The sequence below is a fragment of the Nelumbo lutea genome, chromosome 4 (assembly GCF_056320005.1).
Source record: "Nelumbo lutea isolate HS-2025 chromosome 4, American lotus-T2T, whole genome shotgun sequence".
NCBI classification, from domain to species: domain Eukaryota; kingdom Viridiplantae; phylum Streptophyta; class Magnoliopsida; order Proteales; family Nelumbonaceae; genus Nelumbo; species Nelumbo lutea.
Genome location: NC_142687.1, coordinates 17,768,523 through 17,792,081, shown reverse-complemented (window position 1 = coordinate 17,792,081; position 23,559 = coordinate 17,768,523). Strand labels below are relative to the sequence as shown.

General features: G+C 38.2%; 3 pseudogenes; 1 reads left to right on the top strand and 2 right to left on the bottom strand.

Moving 5' to 3' along the window:
- Positions 1-4,918: 4,918 nt before the first annotated feature.
- LOC148854276 (pentatricopeptide repeat-containing protein At2g40720-like) lies at positions 4,919-7,233 on the bottom strand (annotated as a pseudogene).
- Positions 7,234-7,979: 746 nt separating this feature from the next.
- On the bottom strand, positions 7,980-8,591 carry LOC148854275 (putative calcium-binding protein CML46 pseudogene; annotated as a pseudogene).
- A 3,464-nt stretch (positions 8,592-12,055) lies between these two features.
- Positions 12,056-23,197, top strand: LOC148854274 (THO complex subunit 5B pseudogene; annotated as a pseudogene).
- The last annotated feature ends 362 nt before the right edge of the window (positions 23,198-23,559 follow it).

Genomic DNA, 23,559 nt, shown 5'->3' with positions numbered 1-23,559 from the left:
AAAGTGCAAGCTCCCCTACCAAAAAAGCAGTAAGGGAAATGAGCCAATGCATATTCCAATTTCCTTTCATCCCAACTTAGTGAAACTTTAAGAGGTACAAACATCTTTATCTAGACTCAAGTCAAGTTTGGAAAGTAACAAATAAGGGTTAACCAGTGTATATCGAGTTGTAAAGATATGACAAAAATACGGTAGAGGAATGGATGGACAAGTTGTTGCATACACAATTTACACCAAAAATCAGAATATCCAACATGACATTACACTCATATACAGGTATCCAGATTTCATAGGTGACAAAATGTTTAACCATTAAACCATGCAAGAGACGCTTTTCAACTTAACCTGCAAAACAATTGTTTTCAACAAATACCATGTAAAGCATAGAGAATGCTGCTGACTAGGGCTTCTAAGAAAACCTTGTGCCAGAAAAGCAATTTCTGAAGTTGAGAAATGGAAATATGTGAAGGACAACCACTCAATCAGGATCTTGACCACAAAAGGAATTAAAAAAGGCTAATACCAATGTTGGAATCTCAGGTGGAATATCCACCCTGGATCCCTGGTTTCCAGAAAGAAGCATTGTTGAACTGCATTCTCTAGTGGATTGATCAGTCAGTTGTTACCTAACTGATATATAGCCCATGATTTGAGAATGTAACTCTTGCTCTTACTGGGCAACCCAACAAAATGATCCCACACTAGTAATGTCAAAGTGGAATAGATTCTAGAACATTAACCAAGAATACGTTTGATAAATATAACCAACTATATTACACTACAAGCACCAAACATAGCTGACCAACCACAGTGCAACGACTACAAATGTAAGGGAGTTACGGTTTTACAGGATTCCACTAACCAAATGGTTATTATCCTTTCATTATTGTGGAACTAAAGGGTGTTACAGAAACCATCTAATTAGTTAAGTTTTTGCTGTCATATGCTTTGAGGATCAGGAGTTGGGATAATAAGTCCTACACCTACAAGGTGAATACATGTCTAATATTAGAACTAAGAATTAAGCATGAGATTTCTTTTCTACCTTTCACTTTATTCACGACAATCCTCATTTGGAAAATGCAGACGGGTTTAATGGATGATGGAGTAAAACTTGGATTATTGGGTTCATGGATGGCTCTCTTTCTAGTATTTGCAGCAAGGAAATTCACTCAACCCATTAAGGTATGCTTTTCATTAATCAAATACTCAGTTGGCAAGCCCTGGTTACCTTTCAACTTAGATTGCATGGCATTCTCTAATCTGCCCTTGCTTCTTGAAGGATGACATTGATGACAAGTCCATCTTTATGTTCAATGCACTTCGAAAGAGAAAAGAAGGCATTGCTCGAGAAACTAGAACAACAGAAGTTAATATCTGAACGTTAATTCATGAAGGACCAATTTATTCCAGGTAGCTGTAAGAAGAAACCATGATGCCAGATTTTCTAGGTACAGGTACTGTTATTACCTCCTAAGATTCTCAGAGATCCTTTTGTCGCATTCTGTTATTGATTAGTGTATTAAGTATCTGTTTATCTGGTATTGTCCTTGTTATTGAAGCTGGATTTATCTACTTTGCATTTAGAATCCATATCCTTCAGGTCAACTAATGTATCATGAACCTCACGAAATACTGGATTTTTAGCTTCTCAGTGTAGTGTACATAAAGACCCCCCCCCTCCCTTAAAAAAAAATGAAAAGAAAAGGAAAAAAGAAATAGAAAAAAGTTTCCGAATGATTTTGTGCTTCCATGTGGGATTTAGGTGCTATTTATACCCTACACTGCAGGACATTGTATAAGGGTATGTATACCCCATTCGTGGGATTGAAGATGTGGCAAGTTATGTTGTGACTGTTGAAGCTGAGCCAATTGGGTAACAGACCACTGTTTACCATCTACAACATCTAGTAAATCGCAAATATCTTGAAAGAAACCATAAAGGAAGACTTATTGGGGTTGGCACCAAAGGACACAAAGAGTCAATAGTAAAGAAACAGAATTAGAAGCAGCAGACATTAAAACCAAGAACTTCAAAGTTATTTATTTATTTATTTATTTCCACTTATTCTCTTCAGATATACAGTGATATACATAGAGAAAAGTAATAGACACGCCCTTCGTGAACTGCCCAAAACCATTTGCCATGTGGCATTCTAAAACTAGCTGCCTAAGAAATACCAAATTAATAAACAAAGGTTTTCTAAAATTCCAAAACAATTCAAACCCTTGGTGGGGGATGCTGAACTATACAGATAACCTTCTATATCTCCAAGACTTTCTCTAAGAGATATTCAAGAAATAGCATCTGCAGCCTGTGAGTTGATATGATAAGCTTGCTGGCTTGATCTTCATAAGTTTGACCTTGGGTTTCCACAAGTTGCATCTAAGCTTTTAGAATATACTATACAGTACTAGCCAGTGATAGATAAAGCAAACTGTTGCTAAATGGAGCAATTTTATCATATGCAGTAATATCAAAGCCCATGAATTCTGCAGTAGATTATCATCCTCTTCATCATAATGAGAAATTTCTTTGTCAAGAAAGATAATTAACCCCAGAAAGCTCATTCTTTTGAGCTTCCTTTGATCTGATCCTGAACAAGTTAACAGTGCTGAAATAAACAGAAAAAGTAGGAAACTTGGAGACTGGACTGAAAATGAACTGGATGCTTTTTCTGTTCTTTTGAGTATTTTGTATCCTACATTCTTCATGCTCATTTTATATTTCATGGCTGACTTCAAGAGAACAGTCCCTTTCTTCTTCGTGACATTATTCTCAGTACTATTGATTGTAATAACAGGCCAAGTAAGTAGAGAACCTACAAATAATTTAACTGGTCGTCATCTGTCAAGTCAACAACTAATTTAATCTAGTTTCTGAAAACTTTGGCATTCCTAGAAGTCTAGAACATTAGATTAGTCTGGACTTCCTCTATTCCTCTTCGAGGTTTGAGATTAAGCAATGCCATTGAACCACATTGCTAGAACAAAAGGGACAACCGGACAATAACGCAAAAGGTATTCAATTGAATGGGTGATATTTTCAGTCCAGCCCGGAAAAAAAAAATGTTTTAACCTGTCCTGAACCGATTCGGACTCAGGCTTGAAGGCCCATTTTAGGTCCATAAATTTTTGGGCCTGGGCATGGACCTAATACTTATATAATACATATTATATGTATAAAATAATTTTTTATATATATTATATGTCAATATGATATAAATAATATATTTAATATTTTATAAATGAAAGCCCATAATCCAGCTCAACTTGGCACATGATCACCCATATCTATGCTAACCTTTTCATCATTACAGCTTACAAACTTACATGCTTTCCATGCTTTTCATGCTTTCCATTTCGAACCTAAATGAAACTTGATGAGGGGTGATTTGGCACTCTGCTGACCTAATGACATGTGATATCCGTTTTTGCTGCTTGGCATCTCAACACCACACGGATAGTTGCGTATCTCGCTAAGTCAAGGAGACGCATCCTAGAATCAGTCCAGGGCATCTCGGCAAGGCGGCTAGCAGCACCTCATCTATGGTAGACCTATGGTATCTTGTCATTATCGGTCCAAAGGACCTCGGTGTGAGGAGTGACCTCCTTCGAGGACTTGCTGACCTATGGTACCTGTTAGTACCGTTCCAAGGGACCTCAGTGTGAGGAGTGACCTCCCTCGAGAACTTGCTGACTTGATTGAAGTCTAGGTGGCGATCTGCGAGACGTGCTTGCTGACCTCCTCCATGGGCATCTCATCATTTCTGGGTCCTTTGGAAGTTAGCTCCCACACCGAATATTCTGGAGAAAGGCACAAAAGCCTAGTTTGCATGCAAAACTACCTTCAAGGACTTTGGACCAATCAGCCAAGTCTTCCAGGAATCTCGGACGCGGAGTGTGGAACTCACGCCAAACAATGCCTATATAAAGGTCTCACTTCCAATTTCAGAAGGTATGTGCAATTTAGCTCTCACAACTCTTTAATTCTCTTGTTTTCTAGCTCTCAATACACTCATCGTTGACTTAAGCATTGGAGTGCCCACCGGGAAAGCATCCCAAACACTTTGATCTCTCTCTTCTTGCAGTTCGACCAGATGACCTACTCAGCCCGACGTCCAAACTGTCTACCAGACCGCACAACATCAGAACTTTCAGTCCATCTTAAAATATGTTTGAATCAATGTTTCATAGATACTCCATGGTGGTGGTGGATGAAGTGCCCATATCCAAAACACATTGGATTCTTAACACTCCATGGGCTCTTAGTAAACACTTAGATATGCCATTTTCCTTCATCTACTTGTTCCATCTAAAATAAATAATTTGACTAATATATATATATATATATATATAAAATGAATTGAATGCCATTTTTTTAAAACAATCATTACGAAACATAAAGTTTTGGAGCTTTTGCATGGTTATTTCATGTCAAATTTTGGAAAAAAAGGACCGTTTTAATGGTTTATACTTTTTTATAGACGTATTGCTGAGACGTCAAATTCTTATTCCCATGATCCGTGTCCAATCATGGACACCGGCTTGAATTGGACAATGGATGGTTTTGGATCATCTATTTATCTATCTATCTCTCTCTCTCTCTCTCTATATATATATATATATATAATGGTGTGGATCCATTAATTGTTGGTTGTTTATAAATAATGAAATAAGGTCAATTGACTTGGGGAAGGAGTACAAATACAAATAGATTTTGATATTTTGTTTTATTTTGTATGTATTTGTATATTTATACTCCTTTCAAACTGAGCCTAAGGCTCCGTTTGGTTGGAGTACAAATGCAAATTTGTAGAGTGCAAAACAAAAATGTTTGGTTCATGTGAGTGTAAAATGGTTCAAGATTTACACACCCACTTTGCACTCGGCTCATTTGTTTTGAAAGATGCAGATAAGAATACAATTTTTGTGGATTTTTGGTATTTCCATCAATGCAAATACAACTGTTTCTTGCTACCAAATGGTGTTCCAGCTACTCCCACCATTAAACAAATATAAAAAATAACAAGCTGCCCAAGCATACAATGGGCATACAACTGGCGTCTTGGTAAAAAATAACAACATAAAAACAACCAGCTACTCCCACCATCAACGCAAATACAACGGTCTCTTCTACCATGTTGCTCCCATGTTGTGATAATGGCACTCCAGGAAACAATATCTCGTTCAGTCATGGAAGAGAATACTCGAGAAGCATCATAGATATCACTCTTGATTGGACTCATCCCATACATGCTGATTAAAGCACTTCCAACAAAGGAATGCAACTCGAATCCTGCTTTTATGATGTAACCATGGATCTGCTTCCCTTGGTTCAGTGCTGGAAGTCTTGTGTAAGCCTGAAGAACAACTACCAAGGTGAATAGACTTGGTTTTACAGACTTTGAAGAGCAGATCATATCAAGAAATAAGCATAATGCTTCCTCCCACCTCTCTGATTCAGTGTAACTGGATATAATAGTTGTCCAGCAGACCTCATGTGGAACATCCATCTCTTTAAACACCATGATTGCTTCTTCAACAACTCCGCATTTAGCATGCAATTCAATAAGAGCATTCCCAGTTCCAAAATTAGAGTCGGAATCAACAAGTGTTTTAACAATATGAGAATGGAGAGCTCTGCCTTCTTCCAACTAATGCAGATTAGCACAGGCTCTGAGAACAAAACTTATTGTGGAATGACCTGGTATCAGTCCTAGCTCCCTCATCTTACAGAACAGTTCTAGAGTTTTTCCATCTTCTGAACCAAAGGTTAGACCTGCAATCATGGCATTAAGCATATCTCATTCTTATGCCTGACCTCAAGAAAACATTTGTAAGCATGACAAACCATCCCTGTACCAACATACATACTGATGAGAGCATTCCAGATAAAAGAATCCAATGCAAAGCCAAACTTGATAAAATTGCAATGCACTTGCGAACCAACTCCGTAACCTCTATATTTGAACACAGACTAAATGCATTAGCAAAGATAAAAGGGTCAAACTTATGACCTTCCGAGACAAATTGGCGAAACAAATGCAGGCCTTGTTCAACAACCCCACTCTGATGGAAACCGGCCAGCAAAGAACTCGAGACCACATTGTCCTTCTCTTCTAGTTCCTGGAATACTTTATAGGCATCCTCCAGGAATCCCAACTTGGAAGAGGTGTCGACAAGGGCTCCACCAACAAAATTATGGTTATCCAAGCCTACCTTAATAGTACGGCCATGAAAAGACTTAACCAGGTGGAAATTCCACAAGTCTGTGCATGATTTAATAAGAATAGCATAAGTAAAACATGTCGGTGATACATTAGAATGCATCATCTGATGAAAAAATGGCTTCCTTAGCCTCTGATACCTGAACACAACTATCAAGCAATGTATTCCACAAGGCCTCGGATCTTTCACTCAGGGAGATTCCATTGAAGAGCTTACGAGCATCATCCATTTCCCAAGATTTTACATACATATTGAAAATAGAGCTATTACAAAAGAAGCACAGTTCAAAGCCCGATTTCAGTGTTTGACCATGAAGAACTTTTCCCGTTAGCAAATTGCCTGTAACTCCACATGCCTTGAGTGCCACTGAGAACCCAAACTCGTTGGGCCACAACCCTGAACGACACATAAGAGAAAACAACTGCAGACCAAGGTTGTTGTAACCGTATTGTACATAGGCTGAGATCATGCTTGTCCAAGAAATCAAATTTGGTTCTGGCATCTCGTCAAACAGTAGACGAACATTCATCAGCTCCTCACAAGCAGCATACAAACGGAGAATGTTGTTCTGTACAAAGGCATCTCGATGTAGACCGCTTTTGATGAGGGTTGAATGAATTGAAGTGACTTTCCATTGTTAACATCTCTCAGACCACTGAAACGCTACAAAAGTGAAGCACACTCTTGTAAGGAAAACTGAGGTCTATGGTTCTCAATGTCGGAGAAGCTATTGATGGCGCGAACCGTTCTCTGAATCCCAGAAATGCATTTGTTAAAATGAATGAAAAGATTTGTACAATTCAGTTTTGCAGAGAGGATTTCTCTCTGAAATGGGAAGGAAAGCCAGAAACGATTCACAAAGATCATGTTCGAAAAGGTTCATCTGTAGGTTCCTGAGTAACACTTCCTGGTCCAGTTTCTAGTATTCGATAAAAAACTGGTATTTGAATTTTCAGGGAAATAAACGAAGTAGGGGGGTGCAACTTCTGAGAAATCGTCCATGCCGTATACGGATCAAACGGTGCACAATCAATTGTGAGAAGGTTTCCAATCCCCTACTGAAACCGCATTTGTCCAGTTCAGCAGAGAATCGCTTCTACCGGAGAAGACGACCTGAGAACGTGTTAATAAACCCTAGATGGACTCACCCGCGTCGCAAATGTTTGGTTGATACGAACCACTCCCATTTTTCTTCAGCAAATGGTTCAAGCCTGTGAAGAAGAAGAAGGAAGAAGAGATTCGCGAAGCTTTAGAGTCGCTCGCCTCTCCTCTCTCTCTCTTTTTTTTCGAGAGCTTTGGAAAAACTCAAAACCTATTTACTTCGACCGATCATAGGGAGCAAATTTTTCTTTCCTTTTTAAAAAGTAATAAAGTATACAGATTTGCATGGAAAATCGATGCATTTTTGAAACCTAATCAAATGAATGCAAATCTGAACCGGAGTACAAATCTGCAACGGTTCAGATTTATACTCCAACCAAACGCAGCCTAAGCTGAAAGAAAAATCGGCACATACCATTACGACGGGTTGGTCATTGGTGAATGACGATGAGATTCGGCCGATTCAGCAACGCGTTTCACGTACAGCGCACACAAACTTTACGACTAACACAGTATGGGGGAATGAATAAACAAACAACGTAGAACTTAATTTGATTAATTAGCGTCATGGCTTAAATCGAGGTAGCAATATTTCAAGTAAAATTAGATGGAGGTTTTGCTGATTGTTTTTTACAAAAAGAATATATTCAATAGAAGCTGTTCTCCATGAATTTAAAAAATTCACTGAAATCTATCCGCCCATCTCCGTTCACATCAAAGGGTTCAATCATCCTTTGGCATTGTTCCACCTCTGAGCCTTCCCTGAAACCCAATCTACAGAGAACCCTCTGCAACTCCCTCGCATCTATGAATCCATCTTTGTCCTCGTCAAACACATCAAAAGCATTCTTGACTTCATCCAAGCTTGGATCTTTATCCTCGAACAATTTTGTAATCTCGTTCAAACCTAATTTCTCCTGAATCATATCGCCGTGCGGGTCGAAAAACAGCTCCAGCTTCTCCATAACCACCTCAATATCTCCTTTGCATAGTCTCCCATCATCAAGATCTACTTTATCATGAAACTGCTGGCTTGATGATTCATGGGTCTGACATTTCATCTCAGATGAGCAATCCTTTGATTTACCGGAGTTAAGGTCGAAGAGAAGTACTGATTGGAGGAAGGAGAGAAAACTTGAATGGAATAATTCTGGAATTCTGAAGACCCTGCAGTTCATAATTCTGTGAAACAAGATGTATTCACCACCGACAACTAATAAGTATCGTAATAGAGTGCTGATGGGGGATGTATTCTCCATGTTAAGATAGTATGAATTGGCCTGGTGATGAGAGGAATGGAGGATGAAGAAGAGAAAAGGACCATTGAAGTTAAGAACTGTCTGTCTAAATGGTGATTTAAGTAATAACATGCATGTTGTGTACGTTTGGGGATGATAGAATTTTCATTTGGAAGAGGAAGGTGCCTGGTGAGATTCGCCAAGTCTTCGTGGGAAAGTAGTAAGATAAACACACAAAGTGATGAGAAAGGATAAAAACAAAAAGGACATTATTAGATTTGGTCCTGGGCGCAACAGAAGAAATTTCTGGTTGGAGGCTTGGAGGAAGGAATGTAATTTCGTAGGTAGGAAAAGCGATTACTTTAATTTATAGGAATGTGGCGGATGCCACTTTTTAGGTTTTACTATTGGTAGGTGGTATATTTTTCTTCCCCGACCCTGGTGTCCGGAGTCCAGTCGTGGTAAGGAATTGAAAAACTACGTCGTAGTTTCTTCGGTGGAAAGTGGAAATTGTTGAATTCTTGCAGTTGCGTGGGGTTTGCTGCTAAGTCGTGTAGCACAAGGGTCAAGGGAAGAGGCGGGCGGCCCAGACCCCAGAGATCCTTCGACTGTCCTCTGGACCTCTGTCCCGTCCCGTGAAGGCAACTATTATTATGTTATGGACGAACTCGGTTTCAGTGGGTGTAAGACTCGTTCGAACTCTAAAGACTGTTCGAACAGTATTCCGATCTCATTATGAATTTGTGGTTTTGCACCACATCAAATCAACTCCTTCTCCACATGCCATGTCACTTGGAAGAAAGGCCCGTCCAGGGAAAGAGTTTCCAATTACAGACATTGAAGAATCAGGACTTTATTTATTATTCCTCCAACGTTTGGTCTTCTTTTAATTTCTGTATGCAGTGGTTATGGTTAGTGAAGTGGAATGGGATGAATCATGGAGGTTAGGTTATGCTGGCATTCAACCAACTCGTGATTTGAATATAATTGAATATGAATGGTTGCACTTGGCAAAGCATATACGTGTAACTCATTTCTTTACCATTAGCTGAAAAACTGACAAATTTATAAGTGGCATGAAAGATAAAAGAGGGACGCGTTTTCGAGCTCGCATCGTCTGTTCCCTCCAATAGAAAATCGCCACGCCACCTTTTGTATCTAAAACTTAAATTTAAACGGAGTTTCAGATTTAACGACCGTCTGGACTCCAAAACTCATTTTAATTTTATTAACCCGCCCAACTCCCCTCTCTCTTACCCACTTGCTTCTTTCTCCTCCTCCCCTCTCTCCCTTTTTCTCTCCCCCAGTCTGCCATCTCTACAGGTGAACCCGCTGATCTCCCAGTCCGTCATTTGCTCCATCGACGATCTTTCTCACCATCTGAGAGCTAAGAGGATAGGTCTTCCATCCTCTCTGTATCGCTTCGAGAAGCAATCTTCCCCACACTGAGTGCTAGAGCTGATAGCGTTCCAAACGTTGCTATCAACAACGATCCTCCCTGAACCACAGCCACCCATCTTCCAAAATGAATTAGCAGCTGACAAACCCTAGAAGCTGCTGCTGCCTTCACTGAAGTTTGATCTCCTCATCTTTGAAAAGTTGATCTCCTTGTCCGACTTTCTCTCCCTCTTACCCTTGGAAACCATTAGCTTGGCAATGCTGTTGCGGCAAAATGGGCAGGCAAGCATGCAGTGTGAATCATGCAATGCGCTCAAATCTGGTGGCCACAGTCTCTGACCTCGATTGTCCAGACTTTGTCAAAGCATATACGAAACTATTCGGTGTCGCTGGCCTGCATGAGATGATTTTTTTCCTGACTAAATTAGATTGCAATTTGCAAGGGCATTGGTTACTTAGGTTTCTCTTTTGATGTCCTTGAAATTAAATTTCACAGAAAGGCAAGAGTCAAGGGTTCATCTTACCAAGCTTTTATCCTATTTAGTATTTAGCAGAGACCCAACACACTTGCTCTGCTCCATGAATCTCCAACTGAGCAATTTTCCTATGGATTTGCTGATTCCTGCCAAATGTTCAAGGGGGAAGAGTGTGAATCATGCATGACCATATATATAGGCAAGTGATCTATCAACATAGGCTCTTATTATGAGAGGAAGGGAGCTTCCAAATTGCTGCATGACTGTAGTGTGTGAGTTCATCGATATATAAACAAATCCTGAAATCCAAATTGAATATATGATCAAATGAACGATAGATTTGGTTAAGTTGAAGAGTTTCATTTGAAGAACAGCGATCTCTGTCTTCCATTAACACACTTTGTCAGTGTTTGATAACCTTGAACAGTTTCAAGGACATTTCCCCCTTCCTGTCAGAGAGAATGTCGAGAGAGCTGCGGTTTCAGTGGCGATGATTGTAGGGCGGTTCCGATGGCAGTGGAGATTCAGGCACTCATAGGGGCTGTTTGGTGCTGTGTAGGGACGGTGGGGAGGGAGGAGAATGAGAAGAGAAGAGAGAGGGAATGAAAAGAGAGAGGGAATGAAAAGAGAGAAAGAGCTGCGGTTTCAGTGGCGATGATTGTAGGGCGGTTCCGATGGCAGTGGAGATTCAGGCACTCATAGGGGCTGTTTGGTGCTGTGTAGGGACGGTGGGGAGGGAGGAGAATGAGAAGAGAAGAGAGAGGGAATGAAAAGAGAGAAAGCAGCTGCAGCGTTAACTAGATTTCATAAAACTTTGTGGAGTCCAAACCGTCGTTAGTCTGAATTCCGTCAGTTTGAAAGGTAAGAGGGAGAGGGTGGAGTTTTCCATTTTAGTCTACTGGGGACAGACGATGCGAGCTCCGCGTTTTCCATGTTTGTCTGTTTCTTGTTATAGGATACTTTTTGTTACTTGTATGATAAGCAACAAACCGCTCATACTCATTCGTGGAAGTGGCTAAGAGGCGGTTTGTTAATGCCCTTTTGGAAGGTCAAAAAACATCAACTTTTAGGTTTCCAAAGTGAGTCTCTTCTATGGATACATTCCTTGAGAAGACGTACCGTCGCTACGTGCAGCAACATGCATCTGACCCACCGTCAGTAGTAGTGATTCAATGATTCACATCCTATCCAGTTCGGCAACAGTAGTCTTATCTAGATTAGATTAGATCATCTTGCTTGTTTTTATCTTATTCTATTGCTCTTATCTTATCTTGTTAGTAGCTTATCAGATTATGATTAACTTATCTTATTCTTAGCAAGATAGAACTGGAAGTCTCCCTATTCAGCAAGGAGATTCCCTTTAATTATGACTCTTGTAATCTCCTATTTAAGGAGACCCCATTATTGAATGAGGATATCAAATTTTCAGTCAAGAAAGAGAGTAAAAGGAGAATTCGGTGATCTCTTGGACAAATCACCCTCTAGGACGCCAAGATAGGTTCAACTAAGAAGGGGAGGAACAAGGGAAAACAGGAACTTTTCCCTGTGGACTGACCCATGACGTGATCCTATTCCCGGGCCCATAACAACTTGGTATTAGAGCCAACCGTCATGGGAGATTTGGAGCAGCTATCATCCAGGGTCCACGAACTGGAGCATAGGCTCGTGGAAACCAACGTGGAGGTTCGTGAGGTCAAAGATGATGTCCGGAAGCTGCGACGCTTGCTGGAATCGTATTTATCTAACAAGGAGATGAATCCAGAAGGGGCTGTAACCACAAACAACCGCCGACCAGACTTGACGGAATCGTCCGGCGAACAACAGGTCGTCGCCCCGGTAGCCGCAGTCATCCCCAAGTACAGTAGGTTGGAATCCTCCTCGTACAACGGCAACGGAGACCCCTTAGGCTGGCTATATTGTTGTGAGTAGTTTTTTCGGAATCAACGGATAGGTGACCGGGATAAGGTAAATCATTCTATATTGCTAGAAGAGGATTGTGCTAAAGCAGAAACAGAACGTGCTAAGGCACCGGTAGATTTCACTACATTGCAGCTCCACAATTTGATGTATGAGAAAGTTCAAATTGTGAAAGCCATAAAGGTGCACAAAGATTTCAAGTCAAAGTATCTAGATATTGAACTTGTGCCTGAGGAAGAGTTTTTCAGTTCAGCCCCTCAAGATATTAAAGGATTTGTACTATCAAAAGACAATGCACACGACCTGATGCTAAGGGGGCTTAATTTTGAGCTTTTTCGACGAAAAGAACTCTACAAACTTCATGAGAAACTGGAGCAACACAAGAAAAGCCTTATGGAGACCATTGCACACTGAAAGAAGTTCCTTTCAAGTCTCTCGAAAATCTCTGAAGAAAGCATCATTGCCTGTCCAACACCAACTAGGGGTTCTGCATACAAAGAAATTAAAGCAGCATAATTTAGCAAAATTACTGCCACCTCCACTCTATGATTTACTCACAATTGCTAGCTCAGAAGGAGGCATTTGGGGAGAGTATTGAATTGGAAATTATAGGAAGCATGAAGGATGCTCAAGCCTTTGCCCACCAGCAAGCAATTAAGGACAATGGTGTTTCTACAAATACAGAAATGAATAAGTTGGAGGATGATACGCCTGATGAGGAAGAGAAGGGCCAAAGAAGGAGAAAGCGGCCAAAGAAGGTTACTGGAAAAGAGAACCTTGACCAATCAGGAATCTATCGATCTCATCCTCTTAAAATCATCCTTCATATACATGATGATGAGGTTCCAAATCCCAAGCCTGCAAAACTGATTACTCTGAGGTTTGAATACTTATTGAAGTTGAATGGTGTATGTGTTGGGATTGATGGCTCTCAAGAAGGACCTCAGAACAACATCTTATGCAACTTGTTTCCTGATGATATCGGTACCGAGCTTCCCCATCAGTCAGCTAAGTTCTTTGTTGGTGTTGCTATTGAAGTCTTGGTAGAATGGTGTAATTTGCCATCGGCCGAAGTCACATGGTTCCCATTGGCAGAGTTCCATGCCACATGTCCAGAGTTCGAGCTTGAGGACAAGCTCGTAGTCCAGGAGGGGAGTAATGTTATGGACACATTCCTCAGGAAGACGTACCATCACCACCGGCAGCAACAGGCACCTGACCCACTGCCAGCAGCAGTAGTGATTCAATGATTCTCATCCTACCCAGTTTGGCAACAACAGCCTTATCTAGATTAGATTAGATCATCTTGCTTGTTCTTATCTTATTCTATTGCTCTTATCTTATCTTGTTAGTAGCTTATCAGATTAGGATTAGCTTATCTTGTTAGTAGCTTATCAGATTAGGATTAGTTTATCTTATCCTTAGCAAGATAGAACTAGAAGTCTCCCTATTCAGCAAGGAGCTCCCTTTGATTAGGACTCTTGTAATCTCCTATTTAAGGAGACCCTATTATTGAATGAAGATATCGAATTTTCAGTCAAGAATGAGAGTAAAAGGAGAGTTCGGTGATCTCTTGGACAAATCACCCTCTAGGATGCCAAGATAGGTTCAACTAGGAAGGGGAGGAACAAGGAAAAATAAGAGCTTTTCCCCGTGGACTGACCTGTGACGCGATCCTATTCCCAGGCCCATAACAGCCTCAAAATGTTTGAATGGCTGTAAGTTAACCAGTCATTTGAATGCTACTAGTCGCGTTTGGCATGTCTTTCCATACGGGATGTCAGTTGTTTATAAGTTGGTTACGTCTTTTATTGTTTGATTAGGAAAGATCTAGTTGTCAAACGACTTCACCTTGAAATGACACAAGAAACATGATTCGAGCTGATTTTAAGACATTAGAAATGAAGATTTTCGCCTTTTTTGTCGTCTTGTTTTCATGTGGAAAAGTGACCAAGCGGTTTATGGACTATCAAGATCTTTATGTAAAAGCCCATTATGTCTTTTGGCTGTCAGATTTAAAAAAAAAAATTCAAAAAAGGCTTATCAGACAATACCTTAATCCTTTTGAATAGTGCCTATCAGATTCTTTAAAATAAAAAATCATGTAAAAGCATGGCATACATGATTTTTGTTTTCAAGAAATCCATGTTAGTTTGGGAGGGCTGAGCTAAATATCAATTAAGTTAATTCAATTACTTTGAACACATTCTGAATAAGCAATATCAAAAGACTGAAGCGAACAACCCAAAAAATTGATTGACTGATAATTGATTTGGGCTCTTTGGATTTTTTCATCAAAAGCTGTCTATGTAAAACCCACCTTGGAAAGCTAGAAGCCATTGCACTGTAACCTTTCTAAATGAGCTCTAATTTGTTAGCGGTTAAAACCAGTTGAATTTAGCTCAAATTTCACCGTGATCCTCCCAAATGACTTTTATGAATAAATAATTTAAATGATAAAATATTCAAGTAGGAGTTAGGAGCACGCCATGACGGTCATGTCAATACACACCCGTTTTAAATTGAGTTTAAACCCTGAAGAAATGAAAGTCAACAAAATAATTAAAATTAACAAATAAGAGAGGCTGGTGAATGGGACATCTATTTTGTTATGTATGTCATTCATTTTATAACATTACCTCAAGCATCAAATTATATTAAAAAAGATAAAATCAGATGCAATCAGCTCACCCAGGAATAGTGGTTCAAAATACTACATACATTGGTGAGGAATAGGGATATTCATGGGTCAATTTGATTTGGTTTCAAGCTTATTTGGCCAATCCAATCAATTTGGACAGATTAAGAGTTAGTTACTTAAAACTGACTGACCAATGTTAAAAATCAGTCAATTCAAATTGTATTAGTTTGGGTTAATTTTTTATTTAGTCAATTGGTTTAAAAAATATGGGAATGTTTTCACCTTTCATATTAAAAAATATAAAATATTAATATGTATCTAAGTCGGGTTGGATTGATTTACAAATGGCCAAATGAGAACCAACCCAACCTCTCGGGTGCGCATAAAAGCAGAATAGAAACCGGTTGAAATAATTAGAAAAACGACTAACTCAAATCGAATTGGATCAGGTTAGTCGATCTCATCAATTTGATGAACAACCCTAGGGATAATTCCGTTTCATTCATAGATAACTAGTGTAAGGGCAGTTATAAGAAAGGATGTTAATTTACACTACAATTAAGGATGGTCAAGAGAACTGTTTATACTGATTTACCATTTTTTAAGTTGAGCTAAGTTCTAAATCTAGTACAACCCAATTTTATGTTACTCGAATGTTCTCTCACTACCAATTGATCGATGGCTCAGTTGGCACGTGAGTTGGTTTATTCCAATATAGACATGGATTTGATTCCCGCTACGACCTTCTTTGGAGAGAAGAGGTTATTAGTGTAGTGCTGCACTACTCATGGGGGATTCAGATTTCAGACATAACACCAAATACCAAAAAAAAAAAAAATTAAATAGGAAATTTTATTTATGAAAACTGGGAGGGGGATATGACCAGGCACTATAGAAAACAGGGTCTACCAATCAATAATAAAAACAATACAAATTAATAATATCTCTTAATATTTTTTCCTTGTCATTGTAAGTAAAATCTGGCTTATTTGTGTTATGTGAGACCATCTTATAAAGTGTATATATATAAGTAGTTTTTGAAATTATGTAGTTTCCCTTTACCAAAAAAAAGAAATTATATAATTTCTTAAACATAAGTAATTATCCATTTTATCTTTTCCCTTTCCCATTACATACACCCACAACATTAGATAGCTTGAGACCTTTTTTGTCTATGTCTATGTTTTATTTATTTGTTTTAGTGAATGGGGAATGGGGAATGGGGAATGGGGAATGGGGGTTGGGGTGGGGGCAGGGATGTCAGTCATTGAGATAGTTTAGCATCATGAACAAATTCCGTTGTTATGTACTTATGTTCATATGATGCAATTTGGTGGTCACAGGGGTTGGGCAATGCAATGGAATCCTATGTAAAGATGTTGCCCACAATCATATATATGGTTAGGTTTGGGTTAACGTGGACATCAGTTTGGGTCCGTATTTATCAGAGAGAATGACAGTTCAGCCTAGGGTCAAAATTTGTAGGTTTAAAGTACTGTTGGGGTAGGTGTTAGCTCGGAATTGATGCCAATTTACGAGCGGGCATTGGTGCATAGAGTGGGTTGTTGACATTTTGAATGTTTATAACTCTGTAGTGGAAATCAGAAATCTGCATTGGGCTTGTCCGTATTTTTCCATATTTATTATTTATTTTGATTTGGCTTTCAAATTAATCCAATCCATCTACTTTATTAGAAAGAGCCAAGAGGAATAAAGGGGTTTAAGGGGAAATGATGAATTAGTATACTAGGGGAGAAATTACAAACATTGACGATTAGAGAGAGAGAGAGAGAGAGAGAGAGAGAGAGAGAGAGAGAGTTAATGATGATCTTATTGAAGAGAGTAAGTAATGGATCTTATTAGAGAAAATTAAGATTTAAGACCTAAGATTGTTTTATTGTGACTTGTTATATTTTAATAATTAAATTAAAAAAATAATGACATGTTAGAAATAAGAGGAGATTAAAGATAGGGGTGCAATTTGGATTGGCCAGAGTTAGCATTTTACACTACTCAAGCTCAAGCTCTATGTCAAACCCATTGAAAATTTGACAAAACCCCAACACAAGCCGGCCCAAGTTGCACCCTTAATTACATAAGAAAGAGGGAGGCCAAGAATTCTCACCTCAATGCTCACAAACCTCCTCTCGTATCTCTTTCTCTCTCTCTCTCTCTCTCTCTCTCTCTCTCTCTCTCTCTCTCCATGATTAATGTTTATATCTTTTCCCCTTTCCCATCAAATCTAGGGATGGGATCTCATCCGATCCAAAATCTGGTCTTACTTTGTCAATTTTGGATATTATTGGATTTTTGGATCGGATATATATATATGTGTGTGTGTAATTATTTGTTTATTTATAAATATGTTTATATTACATTTTTGTAGATTTGTTATATTATTTAATTTTTATAAAAAACATGTTTATATATATTGGAAATAGTTGAAAAAATACCTATATTTTTTGTTTTTCTTTATATGAATTGTTACATATTTTCCTTTCAATAATTTATTAAAATTTTCAGAAATTAAATTGCACTGGATCATAATCAAATATCTGACACACTAGATTTGGATTCAAAGCAATGTTTATATGACCTGATTGGATCAAATTAGAATTTATACTATTGGATTGAAGTTGGATATACTCTATTTTGAATCCGGATCTGGTTTGCATCCCTTCAATTATATCATCTTAACCCATTTCTTCTCTCCCTGATAATTCAAACGGGTATAAATTAGGGAAAAATTCCAAATTAATACCCTGTACTTTAGGGGTAGTGTCAAGTTAGTACTTGAACATTAAATCCTGCCATTGCACTGGATCATAATCAAATATCTGACACCCTAGATTTGGATTCGAAGCAATGTTTATATGACCTGATTGGATCAGATTAGAATTTATACTATTGGATTGAAGTTGGATATGCTCTATTTTGAATCCGGATCTGGTTTGCATCCCTTCAATTATATCATCTTAACCCATTTCTTCTCTCCCTGATAATTCAAACGGGTATAAATTAGGGAAAAATTCCAAATTAATACCCTGTACTTTAGGGGTAGTGTCAAGTTAGTACTTGAACATTAAATCCTGCCATTGCACTGGATCATAATCAAATATCTGACACCCTAGATTTGGATTCGAAGCAATGTTTATATGACCTGATTGGATCAGATTAGAATTTATACTATTGGATTGAAGTTGGATATGCTCTATTTTGAATCCGGATCTGGTTTGCATCCCTTCAATTATATCATCTTAACCCATTTCTTCTCTCCCTGATAATTCAAACGGGTATAAATTAGGGAAAAATTCCAAATTAGTACCCTGTACTTTAGGGGTAGTGTCAAGTTAGTACTTGAACATTAAATCCTGTCATTGCAATGCCTAAACTTTCAAAAACTGTCAAGTTGATCCAAAACCATTAACAGGTGTTAAGTATCATATAAAAAGATAAAAATGACCTTCATTTATCATCTAAGTTTCTTTATCTACCACACTCACATAAAACGCTCTATCAACACCTTGACCACCGCAGGGTTCAATCTTAAAAATGACCTCCACTGATTTGAGCTCCTCTATGTAGAGTTCGACTAGAATTCAATCTTCAAAATAACAGAAAGCCCCTCGGAGTTAGGCTCCCTAGAGATATGGATTTGAGCTCTCACTTGACCTAAAACGAGTGCCTAAACACATTTTCTTGTCCTATATAAACTCACAAATTGCAGTACTGCAGAAGAATTTTGTTTACTGTTTCATTTAGAGCTTCTTCAGTGTCAAACCTACATGAAACAAGAAAAAACACTTGGTCGTTACTTTTTTTTAGCACAAAAACAAAAAGCAACGCTCTAATTAACGCTAAATTCACCAAGGAATTTAGGCCCCGTTTGGCATCAATTTTAAGGATTTTCTTTTCAAAATCCTTTTAGAAAAGAATGGATTTTGAGAATTTTCATAATGAGAATCACCAGTCTTGTTTGGCACAGTCATTTGATTCCTATTTCTCAAAAATAGAATTATGTTTGGGAGCAACTAATTTATTAGAATCAATTCTCTAACCTATTGATAGATAAAACCATTTCTATTCTAATAAATATAAGTTCAAATATAATTACATTGCACTCTAATTCGTTTTAAACATGATCAAATACATATAAAAGAAAAGATACCAGCTCCTGTGTCCACACATGTTTATTTTAAAATTAAAATGATACATATAATAAATAAGAAAATGTCCAACAAGCTGTGATCATACAAACTCGCATGCAGTGATTGCAAAAATCCAATCCCTCCTTGGAAATTGGTTTTGGTGCACTTCATCATGTACGATGGCTTCTTCTTTGGGCATATATTGATCAACCCAGATGAAATCATTTTTATGTGCCTACTTGTGAATTATGGTATAATCAATGCGTATCTTTACTAATGACTATCATTGGTTGCAAATATTCAAAGTGGTTGCAAATATTCAAAGTATGTTGGTTGCTTGCTTTTCTTAATATTTAAAGTATATTAGTTTGTAGTTTTGGTTGGATTACAAGTTTTCACCGTAGATGGGGTAGCTGGAGTGCTTGGCCATTGAAGGAGGAACATACAATCTGACAAACCCCAGGTAAAGAATCCAAACTTGGTCGGGAAAAAAAAATTTGGAATAGCAAGAACCAAACCTGGAAAAGTTGAGTGCTAACACTTTGTTCTTTATTTCTTTCGATAAACACTTAACTTGTTTCCTCACTTTTCGGAGAATTGCTATGACCTAATCCCAAAACCTCCCTTGTGAGACGAATTGCATTTGTTTTAATAGAATATATCCAAATGTCTGAAAAGTCATTGTGAATAACAGGTGAATTACCTTCTTTCTTCAACTCTGGATCAGATAAAATAGTCACTGCAACTGTTTGTCAAAACCTTCCCTATGAATTTAATTGGGAAATTCTAGTACCCATGGTAAGGTTTACCCATTATTTGTGATAAAATACAACTTTGTTTTAGGGTTATTTTAGTCTTTTCCCTTTTTTAAATCAGTGTTTTTTTCTCTATTCTCAAGCATTTGTATACAGGGTAATAATGTAATTTTACCTTTTATTATGAATTAAACATTCTAGGCGGCAGTTCTCTTCTTTGACAGAAACTGTATAGCCCTATTCTGTTCGACCTTTCTTCTTCTCCTCTTCTTCTTCTTCGTCTCTTCTCCTAGGCTCATACCAGGAGATAGGAGCCTTCTTTTAATTTATTTAATTAAATACAAGCCTGATAACATGGTATCGGAGCCTGGTTGATCGAGTTTCCTGATTGCACCAGTGAAGGATGCCTGCAACTGGTTCGGTTGAGCTTTTATACCAATACGAGAAGAAAGGAAGGGGAAGAACCTAAAAGGACTGATCACCCAGAAGGTTTAGAGGCTTCTATGCCTCAACCTGCACCGTTGGTCGACTGTTTGGTGGTGGTTTAGACTCCCTCTATTTGGCAGTTTGAAGAGGGACTGTGAATGTGAAGTTCAGCTAATTATCGGTTGTGGTTAATGTGTTTGGTGGGTTATCTTCTAGGAATCAGGAGGTTGGTTGACTCGTAGAAGAAATTTTTATGTTGATGTTCCAGGTTTAGGGGTGGCGGCTATGCTATTGAAGTTTCAAAAACAATAGTCAAGTTGGTTGAATACTGTTGTTGAGTCAGGAAGGTGCTCATCTAGGGAGAGTGTTGCATAAGTAACTAATGTCTACCTCTAGCAGTGAATACAAAACTAGTGTGATGGTACAACCTGATTTCAAGGTTGTACAAATGATGTCAGTTAAACTTAATGGTACTAACTATGTACCATGGGCAAAATCGATGGAGGTAAATTTGACAGTGAGAGGAAAGTTAAAATATATTAAAGAAAACCAACCAAACCTAGGAGCTACAGGGTATGATGATTGGATCCAAGAAAATGCACTGATTATGACATGTCTTTGAACAATATGGAACCTCATATCAATGTGAACTTGATGCTCTTTGACACTGTGAAAGAAATTTGGGAACATGCTAAGCAGTTGTATTCTGTACAAGACAATGTGACTAGAATCTATCAATTATATCAAGAGTATTTTCAATTACAGCAAGGTGGTAAGAGTGTGGAAGAATACTATGCTTGTTTGAAGAGTTTGTGGAATGAATTGGATTCATATTAACCTCTTTCAATTGATCTCAAAGTGCAAAAACAATAGAGAGATCAGTTGGATGTGGTACGTTTTTCTTTCCGGATTGAGGTCTAAATTTGAACCAGTGCATGGCCAAATTTTAGGTAGTAGTGACATACCTACACTATCAGAAGTCTTCTCTAGAGTAAGAAGGGTTATGAGTCCACATACAGATAGCTCTCCATTATTAGAGAAGTCGGCCCTAGCCACAACCAAAGGTGGTAGAGGTGGCTCACGTGGTAGAAGTAGCTATCCCAGAGGTGGTAAAGGGTTGTTGTATAAGAAAGAGGGAGAACTTTCCTTGGAAGGATACACAGATGCTGATTGAGTAGGGTCGGTTATTGACAGAAAATCAACAATTTGTTACTGCACCTTTTTGGCAGGGAATTTGATTACTTGGAAAAACAAGAAGCAGAATGTGGTGGTTAGGAGTAGTGTTGAGGCCGAGTACAAAGCCATGGCCCACACTACATGTGTGTTGGTGTGGTTGAGACAATTGTTACAAGAGATGGGAATGTTCGACACAACCCCCATGAAGCTATTTTGTGACAACCAGGCTACCATTCATATCTCTTCCAATTCAGTGTATCATGAGATGATCAAACACATAGAGGTGGATTTCCACTTTGCTAGAGAAAAGGTGGTCAATGGAGAAATCATTACCCCACACGTGAAGTTTGAATATCAACTAGCTAATTTGTTTACCAAAGGCTTGAGTGGTGCTCGGATGAAATACATTTGTAACAAGTTGGAGTTGTGTGATATATATGCTCCAACTTGAGGGGGAGTGTTAAAATACAGTTTTTTTTAGGGTTATTTTAATCTTTTCCCTTCTTTAAATCAATGTTTTTTTTGTCTCATATTCTCAAGCATTTGTATACAGGGGTAATAGTGTAATTTTATCTTTTATTATGAATTAAACATTATGGGCAGCAGTTCTCTTCTTCGACGGAAACTGTATAGCCCTATTATGTTTGACCTTTCTTCTTCTCTTCTTCTTCTTCTTCTCTTCTCCTTCTAGGCTCATACCAGGAGCCTTCTTTTTATTTATTTAATTAAACACAGACCTGATAACAATTTGGATACAACATTAAGGTGGTGGTGGACAAGATTGTTGTTCCAAAGATACCCTTGTCTTATATAATCTAAAATTATATGGACACAATTAAAAATAAGGGTGTCAATGGACCGATTTTGGGTTGGACTCTGTCCAAATCAAAATCCATTTGGATGGATTGGACGAACCAATATGACATATTGGATTGGACCTGGTCCGTCCATAATAAATTTATATTGGATTGAGCCAATATCTGGTCCACTGATAGAAGATAAAAACATAGGTGTCAATGGACAAGATTTGAGTTGAAACCAATCTAAATTAGCAAGAAATTGAATCGAATGGATAGTCTCTTGACCGATCCAAAATATTCATTAGACTAGATTGGACCAGGTCCATTTGTAATAGACTCACATTGGACTGGACCGGATTGGACCAAATCCAGTCCAATTGACACCCCTAGTTAAGAACATGGTGAGTGGAAAACTTGGCATAGCCTATGAAAGCGTATGGACAACTTGTACAAAATCTACAAAAGCGAATGCCAACTTATTTGGGTTGACAATAGGGTGGCATATCTCACTAGATTTATTTCTCAATACATTTTGTTGGATTTTCGTTGATTTTTTAAAGCTATTGTTCTTGGAGAAAACCGAACCTGTCATGAGTGTTTTTTTGCTTTTGAGGTTTTGTATTTGGAAGTTATTCTTGATTTTGAGTATGTATTATTTGAAGGTCTTTGATATTGTTGCAGATGAATTAATTGAAAACTCTATCAAGTTTATCTTTTTCTACCCTAAAACATGCATGCCAGAAAATTTGAAACAGGGATTGGTTGTTGGGCGTCATTCTAGAGGATTTGGTATCATGGTTCTGATGATGATTCTAAGGTCTCTTCATGAGCAACAGTCAATTTATTGGGATCAAAAGTTCCATAGGACTGTAACAGCCCATGCACCTTAAACTTGCAACAATAAAATTGATTGGGATCAAGAGTTTCATGCCTATGCGTTAGGAGAGTGACGACGGTGCTGGAGAGGACCGGCGGAGAAAGAACGATTGAATTGAAACGATTATCAGACTAAAATGCAAAGAAAAAAAATGACTGAAACTTAGGTTTTAAATGTGGAGAAAACAAACCTAATTTGAAATATTTACCTAAGATTATGAGGAAGATGGGTGTTAACGTACACTAGAGAAGAATGGCAGAGAGCCTTTGCAACTTGCAAGAAGATGCAAGACAAATTGGGAACGAGAATGAGGGTTTAGGTCAAGATGCTTGTAATTACCGTAGCACCCTTACTTTCACGTGTGACTCTTATCAC